Raw genomic sequence first — 7,625 nt, forward strand, 5'->3', positions numbered from 1 at the left:
ATTCCTCCATCCATTTACAGCAGGGGTCAGCAAACTTTTTCAGCAGGGGGCCGGTCCACTGTCCCTCAGAACTTGTGGGGGGCCGGACTATTTTTTTTGGGGGGGGGGGAATGAACGAATTCTTATGCCCCACAAATAACCCGGAGATGCATTTTAAATAAAAGCACACATTCTACTCATGTAAAAAGACGCTGAGTCCCGGACCGTCCATGGGCCGGATTTAGAAGGCGATTGGGCCAGATCCGGCCCCCGGGCCTTAGTTTGCCTACCCATGATTTACAGGCTTTTAAAACCAGCTATACAAATTGTTTCCCCTTTCAATGGAAACAACAAACAATAAAAGCTTTTTTTGTATAGGCAATATAGACCTCAATTGTATGTAACGCTAAGCCATTGTTTACATTTTGTGCATGGGCTTGTTTTCCCTTCCTCTTCTCCCCTACTACAGTCTCCGCGGGTTTGACTAAAACAGCAAATGGTGAGTAATGGAAATGTAAGTGGCTGCTTCGTATCTCCCCCACATGGCAGTGCTGGATCAGAGTAGAGAAACGGAGTGAATGACCCCAAGACAGCACTAAACTATGGTTTAGTGATATGTCTAAACACAGCCATAGAATCCCCAAGAGCCAAGCCTATGGGGAGGTAGTATAGTTTATACCGGGTGGTCCACTTGTTTCTGGATGTGGGTAGATTTTATTTTATTATTTTATTTTATTTTATTTTTAAAAACCTTCCCTCTTCACATTAAATAATACTTGAAATACATTATGTATTTTTTAAAAAAATACTGGCAAATACAAGTTAGATTCGGTAATAGATAGATAGACATTCCTCAGAATGTCATGCCACAAGTCCTGCTTGTTTGAAATTTATCAAGACTACTTGAATACTCAAACACTGAAAATGTGAGAGCTTTCAACATAACTAAAATGGAATAGTCGCAGATTAGAGTAAGAGTTGTCCTACAATTTTAGCTGCAACGAGACCAACATTCTGCCACATTTGATTTGATTTTTATTCCCCATTAATCCTCATGCATAGCATTCTACAAATCTATCATTTTTACTGCTGCTGCATTGTTTATTTTTTACAGACGTACATTTCTGAAATAAAAACGATACATACATTTTTTTTAAAAAAGCAAAATAATTTGCATTTGTGACTGAATCCCATTTTAAATAGTATTTATTTGGTTATTACTAACCATAGCTTGATGAGGACTACTGTGTATTTCCTATTCTTGTGAGTTTGAAAGTATTTCTCTTCTTCTTCATACATGTTAAACTTAGTTGTGGGGGGGGGGGGGGGCTGGTGTCAGTGTACCAACCCAACCCCCCAAAAAAAAACCCCAGAGAGGAAATAACTTTGAGACGTATTTATAAAAGATATTTTCTATTCAAAAGCCACACACAAAGCATGAAATAAAGCAGAAGAAAAATATAACCAATTATCCAAATGCAAAAGAAGCATTTCAGAAGCAACTTTTATTAATTAATGTATTAGAAAATTTGAGTGTTGTACAGAATAAAAAATACATTAAACCAATAAAAATAATATAAATAGATCATAAGAGTTTTTTCAGGTGCTATCATAAAATCATACAATAAGAATAATATACAATTCATCATATTATAAAATATGTGTGATGTAAAATGGACATTAACATAGTAATACAATCATCATATTATAATATTGGCAATAATACAATAATAGAGTCTTCACAGTAATTGACTATGCACAAACCAACCCTGGTGGCCTTAAGGGTTTGGATGCACTGGTAGGTTTTCAGAATGTGCTGGTTAAAAGCAAAACCAGTAATCAACTATAGGAAAGCTCTCTCTTTCAAGCAGCTAACTTTTCATTAAATATTGAGAGAAGTGCAAGATCTTGTAAGGTGGGCATGACTGGGCAGGAAGTTCCAAAGAGTTAGTTCACCTACTGGGAAGGTCTTGCTCCCCACCAATCCTGCCTCTGAGAACATCTGCTTAGGAAGCAAACTGCCGTTGCCCAAGTTGAGCAAAGTTTTGAGCATGTACACCAGGCTGCCGTTCAGCTGTGATGGGAAATATCATCAGGGACAATAACAACAATCAGATACGTATCTATGAAAAAGCTATGACTTCTAGAAGTTTTATAATTGGGAAAGCATGCCATCATCCTTCAATCATTTTGAATTTTTGTTCTTTTATTCTTGTTCATGTTTTAAATTATCTTCCCTTTTTTTCTTTAAAGGCTAAGACGGTTTACCTATCACTGCTGCAAACCCCAAATTCTCACCAAAAAATAAAGCGACGACTTCCCAATGGGCAATGCCACAGCTGCCACATCACGCTCTGGACTGGTAAGAATTTGATATTTTAATGTGGCAGAATCTATGCTTTGGAACTCCTTTTCTAATGACATCAGGAAGAAGCCTTTGCTGTACACTTTTTAGAAACTCCTGAAAAATGCTTTGTTTGGGCAAACCTATCCAGAGTTGCCTAATATTGATGTGCGTTTTAAGCTGGCTTTTAGCTCATCAATGATTTAAATTATTTTCTGGAATTATTGTTTTAAACAATTGTCACTGATAATTTCATGGGGTGAGGTTTTCTTTTTCCTTTTTTTGCAAACTACTTTGAGGTTTTATATTTTCAATCAAGTGGTTCCGTACGTTTTGTGAAATAATAATAAATAAACTTTTGACAGAAATCAATTTTAGTTCTGTGTGTCAGGGGGTCTCTGAGTGCCGGACCGTGGCACTACATTTCTAACCACATCTACTGGGAATTAGAGTTATTTGGGTGTGAGACCCATCAGCTTAATTTGGTATGGTATGGCAGCAATGTGGTAAAATGCAATCGGGAGTAACAAATGTTCTTATACCAAGAGTTTGAGAGTTAGGCGATGGACTGTCCTCTCTATCAAGTGTGGCCTAAACCAAAACATTTTTAGGAGGCACCCAAAAGAGTGCAGTGAAGCTGCTTTACCGACAACGAAAGGCAGGGAGTTCCATAGTGCTGTCACCCTAAAAGATCATAGAATTGTAGCGTTGGAAGAGGATCATCACCAATTTCTTACCAATGTGGAATGAGTATTATGTGGCATGTGTAACAGTACCAATTCCACAGATCAAAGCAGTTGAGTAGGCATATATGGCGGTAAGGTAAATTGGTCCCATGCTGCTGAGAGCTTTATATATTAATAGGAACACCTTGAACTGGGTGCAGGACCAAATATAGACAACCCACCCCCAAATATAGTCTCCACCCCCATTGTTCAGCCCGGACACTGAGATCCAGCTCTGAGGGCCTTCTGGCGGTTCCCTCATTGCGAAAAGTGAAGCTACAGGGAACCAGACAGAGGGCCTTCTCGGTAGTGGCGCCCACCCTGTGGAACACCCTCCCTTCAGATGTCAAAGAGATAAACAACTACCTGACATTCAGAAGACATCTTAAAGCAGCCCTGTTCAGGGAAGTTTAATATTTAACGCAGTACTGTTTTTAACACTTGATTGGGAGCCGCCCAGAGTGGCTGGGGAAACTCAGCCAGATGGGCGGAGTATAAATAAATTATTATTATTGTTATTGTTATTATTATTATTATTATTATTATTATTATTATTATTAACAGTGCTGATCTCTGAGCAGAGCTGTTCTATGCTGATAGGGTCTTTACTCTTGCCTCAGCATTATGCACTAACTGTTCCTTCCAGATAAAGTGGAAGGGAAGCCCCACATAGAGCACATTGCGGTAATCTAGTCTTGAGGTAACCAATGCATGAAATACTGTGGCCAAACTTTCCAAGTCCACGAATGGCTGTAGTTGTTGTACCAGCTGGAACTAGCCACGTGGTAAAATTGCAGACAAAGACCATGACCCTCAAAATACTTAGTCTCAAATAGTACTCGTGGCTTCTACTCAAAACTTTAAGCAAACCTTGCCTTTGCCATATGGCTCCAATTACTGCTTGATTATTTTAAATGTGCAAAAATAGCATTAAAGATCATCCCTCCTGCAATAGCTCTTAACAAAGGGAGCCTAGCTGGAAAGTCACTACCCCCTAGGGACTATGGAGTCAGTATGCAGTACTTACCCATGGAATTCTGTCACAAAGTGCCACGCTCCTTCTTGTCTTATCCCTTGACACGTCCTGCCACCTTTTCCCAAACTGCATACCACAGTGATTCAGACTGCAAAGGAAGTCAGGGGGGTCCTTCATGTACGTGGGGGGAAAGTAACAACGACATAGGCCCTGAAACAAGTGATGAGAAATATCTGGAGAAATCCAGAACGATCATAATTGCAGCTGAAGAAGTCCCCTGCTTTTTCTTTCCTTTTCTCCTCTCTCTCTCTCTCTCTCTCTCTCTCTCTCTCTCTCTCTCTCTCTCTCTGTTTCTCACGCAAAGCAAACATTTGGTGCTTGAGTTACTGAACATCTTTGAAGGGCCCATGAAGTGTGAGAATTTCTGAAGGGAATCTTTCCATCCAAGTGACTGAGAACATTCCAACTGTGGGGGGTGTCCTAGCCCTTCTTCTCTCACCACCTGTTTCTTGGGATTATTTTTGTTTGTTTGGGCTTTTTTGAACAAAAAGTAAAAACTGCGCAAAAATACAACTTTATCGGAGGCTTCAATTTTGGTAACAAATCTTGCCGACCTTTCCCAGTCCTTGCAGAGTGAAGATTGTAGGTTTCTGGGCTACAGTGAACTGCTGTTCCATCCTTTTCTCTAATTTTCAAATTAAGCAATAACAACACCTAATTATTCCTATTAATTATACTTTCCTCACTCTCTACTGACTCTGATAATTATTTTTGTTTTTTTAAAATAACTATCCTTGCACTTATGTCATAAAATTTTCTGCCTTTTTCCCTTTTATAATATTTGTATTCAAGACAAACAACAGGAGGTTGAAATCAGGCCATTTAAAAGAAACATCTGCTGACATTTATTCATATGCTACATGTTCCACTTTCATCATTGAATGTAATGATAAACACACATTCCAGTCAATAATGGCAGTTCCCAGCCAAGCTTTACAAATGGTCTCTTTAACACCTAAATTGACAGCTCGGGAGAATTTCAGATAGAAGCTAAATATGGTACTTTTGGACACTCTTTGCCTAAGTCTAGAATGACTGGGAAGCATTAATGAGAATGTGCATTGTATACTGGCAGTAACTTGACATGCATGGGTAAAATGTTCCAGAATTTACTGTTTTATAAAGTGGGGTGGGGGGCAGAAAAAAAAATTCACTCCAATACTGTATTTGGGAGCAGGAGAGGGGGAATAGAGTGCAGTATTCTGATTAAGGAAGCATATGGTAGACTCTTTAAGCACAAAATCTCTGTATATATTAAAGTAAAAACCTGACATCTTATTTAAATTTCCAAAACAAATGTTGCTCTTGGATAAAGTCACATTACTTTTCATTTGTTCCTTAAATCGTAATATACTATTGTTGTTATGTAAGCACTAGGCTAACAAAGAAAAACAATTTCTTACCTGTATCAGGTTTTGATATCTCTTTCCTATGGAATATATAGCTAGATAGTGCACTATTTAAAAATGAATATCTCTTGCAGTAGGCATAAGATTTAACCATATCCTAGTTTAACCTCTTTAAAGTGTTCCCCCCCCATACTGATTTATCTGATTTTTAATATATATCCTTTTACATTTTAGTATAGGTTGCTTAACCTTCTTATAACTGAATTTTAAAATAATTTCAAGTCATGCAGAAAAATTACCAAACTCCTTCATGCTTGAATAGTTTTTCCTTTAAAAATTCTGGTGAAGTTCAAAACAGGTCATTCGCTACATAACGAGTAAAAAAACACAAAAAACCCTGCCCTTGCATGTTTAAAAATAATGAATATATAAAAAAAGTAACTTTAGGATCACAAAGTTATTTTGCACCGCATAACAAAAATTGTCAGCTGAGGAAGATGTATTACAGACCCGAAGCCCTTGGATTTAGAAAATTACTGAAATAATTAACGCTGAAGTTATTACTTGAAATGAATTTTAAATGGATGATAAATAGCAACACAAGAGTTTCATTTTCTAATATTTTTATCTTTCTTGAGAATCTCTTTGCTAATGAACAAGAAGCTATCGATCATGATAATGATTATGGACGTACTATGACATACTTGATAAATAACATAAATACCAATTAGAGTCCTCTAGTCCCTTTACACATATTAAAGTTGTTAAAAAATTATCTTCAAGTTCCTCACAAATCAGAATGGTCAACATGTATTCAGTGATAGACTACTCTAGAAGTTCTACAAGAGAGTGACACTTGCAGCCCCACAAACCTGCAGCCAAAATAATGGAACTTACTTCGAGGTGAATATGTATAGGGTAGGAGGTGGGTTAGGAATGCAGTATTAGTGACCAAATCCTCAATCCAGATGAATATTATTTAAATAGGTGTTTCTGAAAATAAGATGATTTATTGTACTGTTCAAATCAATTATATTTAATCCTGCCACTCAGATTTGACAGTAAGAGAATGCGAACTGAAGACTAAAATCCCTTCAATTCAGGCATGTTGGGTGTTTGCTTTCCGTGTTAAAGTGAAGTGCAGCATCTAGAAGTTTTTCCTCCCTACCGGACCACAAAATTAGAAAATTCCATATGAGACAGCAGCAGAAATGTTATTCTATGCTTGGAAAGAGAAGTAACATACAATGGAGGCAAGCACGCCATTGGGGAATAACTTTTTTAATGCTAGAAATCTACTTTTAACTAGCCTATACAGGCTTTTTTGTATATTAAATTTCAAGCACAAAATGCACCTTGACTGAATGTGTAAGGAAGATGTCAAAACTGTAGTGCTGCCCATATCCTCTGTCATTCACCATTGCTTCTGAACACAGCCTCCACACACAAACCATAGAGGCACTTTAAAAAAGTTTATGGTCAACGTGTGGAGTTTGAACCTCGGCCAGTGGGTGCAATCCAGATTCATCTATAGCCATGCTTAGTCACCATGCAAATGATGTCTAAACAGAATATACTGCTTCCAAATTGCAGTGGTCTGGCAAAAGTTCGTGTGATTCTCAGAATGTGCTGAATGAGTCACGTTCTAACTCCTGGAAGGATGAGCAAGATCCTAGACATAGGAGAACGGAAAGGTGGCAAACACCTGCTATGCCTGTTCTGGTAGACTTTAAACATGTTTTGTGAGGTGTTGAGGTCTGGATGCATTATGCAAGAAGACACTGGTCTGTCTCCAGTGATGGCCTTGTGCACGTATTTCTGTTTCCTCAGGACAAGACACCTGATTTCACCAATCTCCCTGGCCTTCTACAACTCTCTGTGAAATATGCCCTCCTCTTCCAGAAGGTCCCCCAACCCTCAAGTCGAGCTTTTGCATCCACCTGTTGAGGTCCTCAAGCAGTTGTCTCTGTTGACAATCACAATTCAAGGTCTTTTCACCTATGGAGGGCAGGGATACTCACTGTCCCTACTAATGTATGGCTTAGCTGCCATTGCATTTCGTGCAGAATAGCCCAGGCATACAGGATGCTTATACAGATCATAAAATGAGAATCGTTAGTAAACTGCTTTACAACTTTTAGTAAACTGCTTTACAACAGTATAAATACATGATGTCCTTTGGAGAGCCTGGG

The 7,625-nt window shown here is 38.3% G+C and overlaps 1 long non-coding RNA gene across 1 annotated transcript; it reads right to left on the reverse strand.

The window, feature by feature from the left end:
* Positions 1-1,469: 1,469 nt before the first annotated feature.
* Positions 1,470-4,326, reverse strand: LOC310710725. The gene is made up of 2 exons (XR_014528221.1): positions 4,076-4,326; positions 1,470-2,053 (listed from the first exon to the last, which is right to left on the reverse strand). It is a non-coding gene; the product is annotated as an uncharacterized lncRNA (long non-coding RNA).
* Between the last annotated feature and the right edge of the window lie 3,299 nt (positions 4,327-7,625).

The sequence above is a fragment of the Podarcis liolepis genome, assembly GCF_965112155.1.
Source record: "Podarcis liolepis genome assembly, chromosome: 1".
NCBI classification, from domain to species: Eukaryota; Metazoa; Chordata; class Lepidosauria; order Squamata; family Lacertidae; genus Podarcis; species Podarcis liolepis.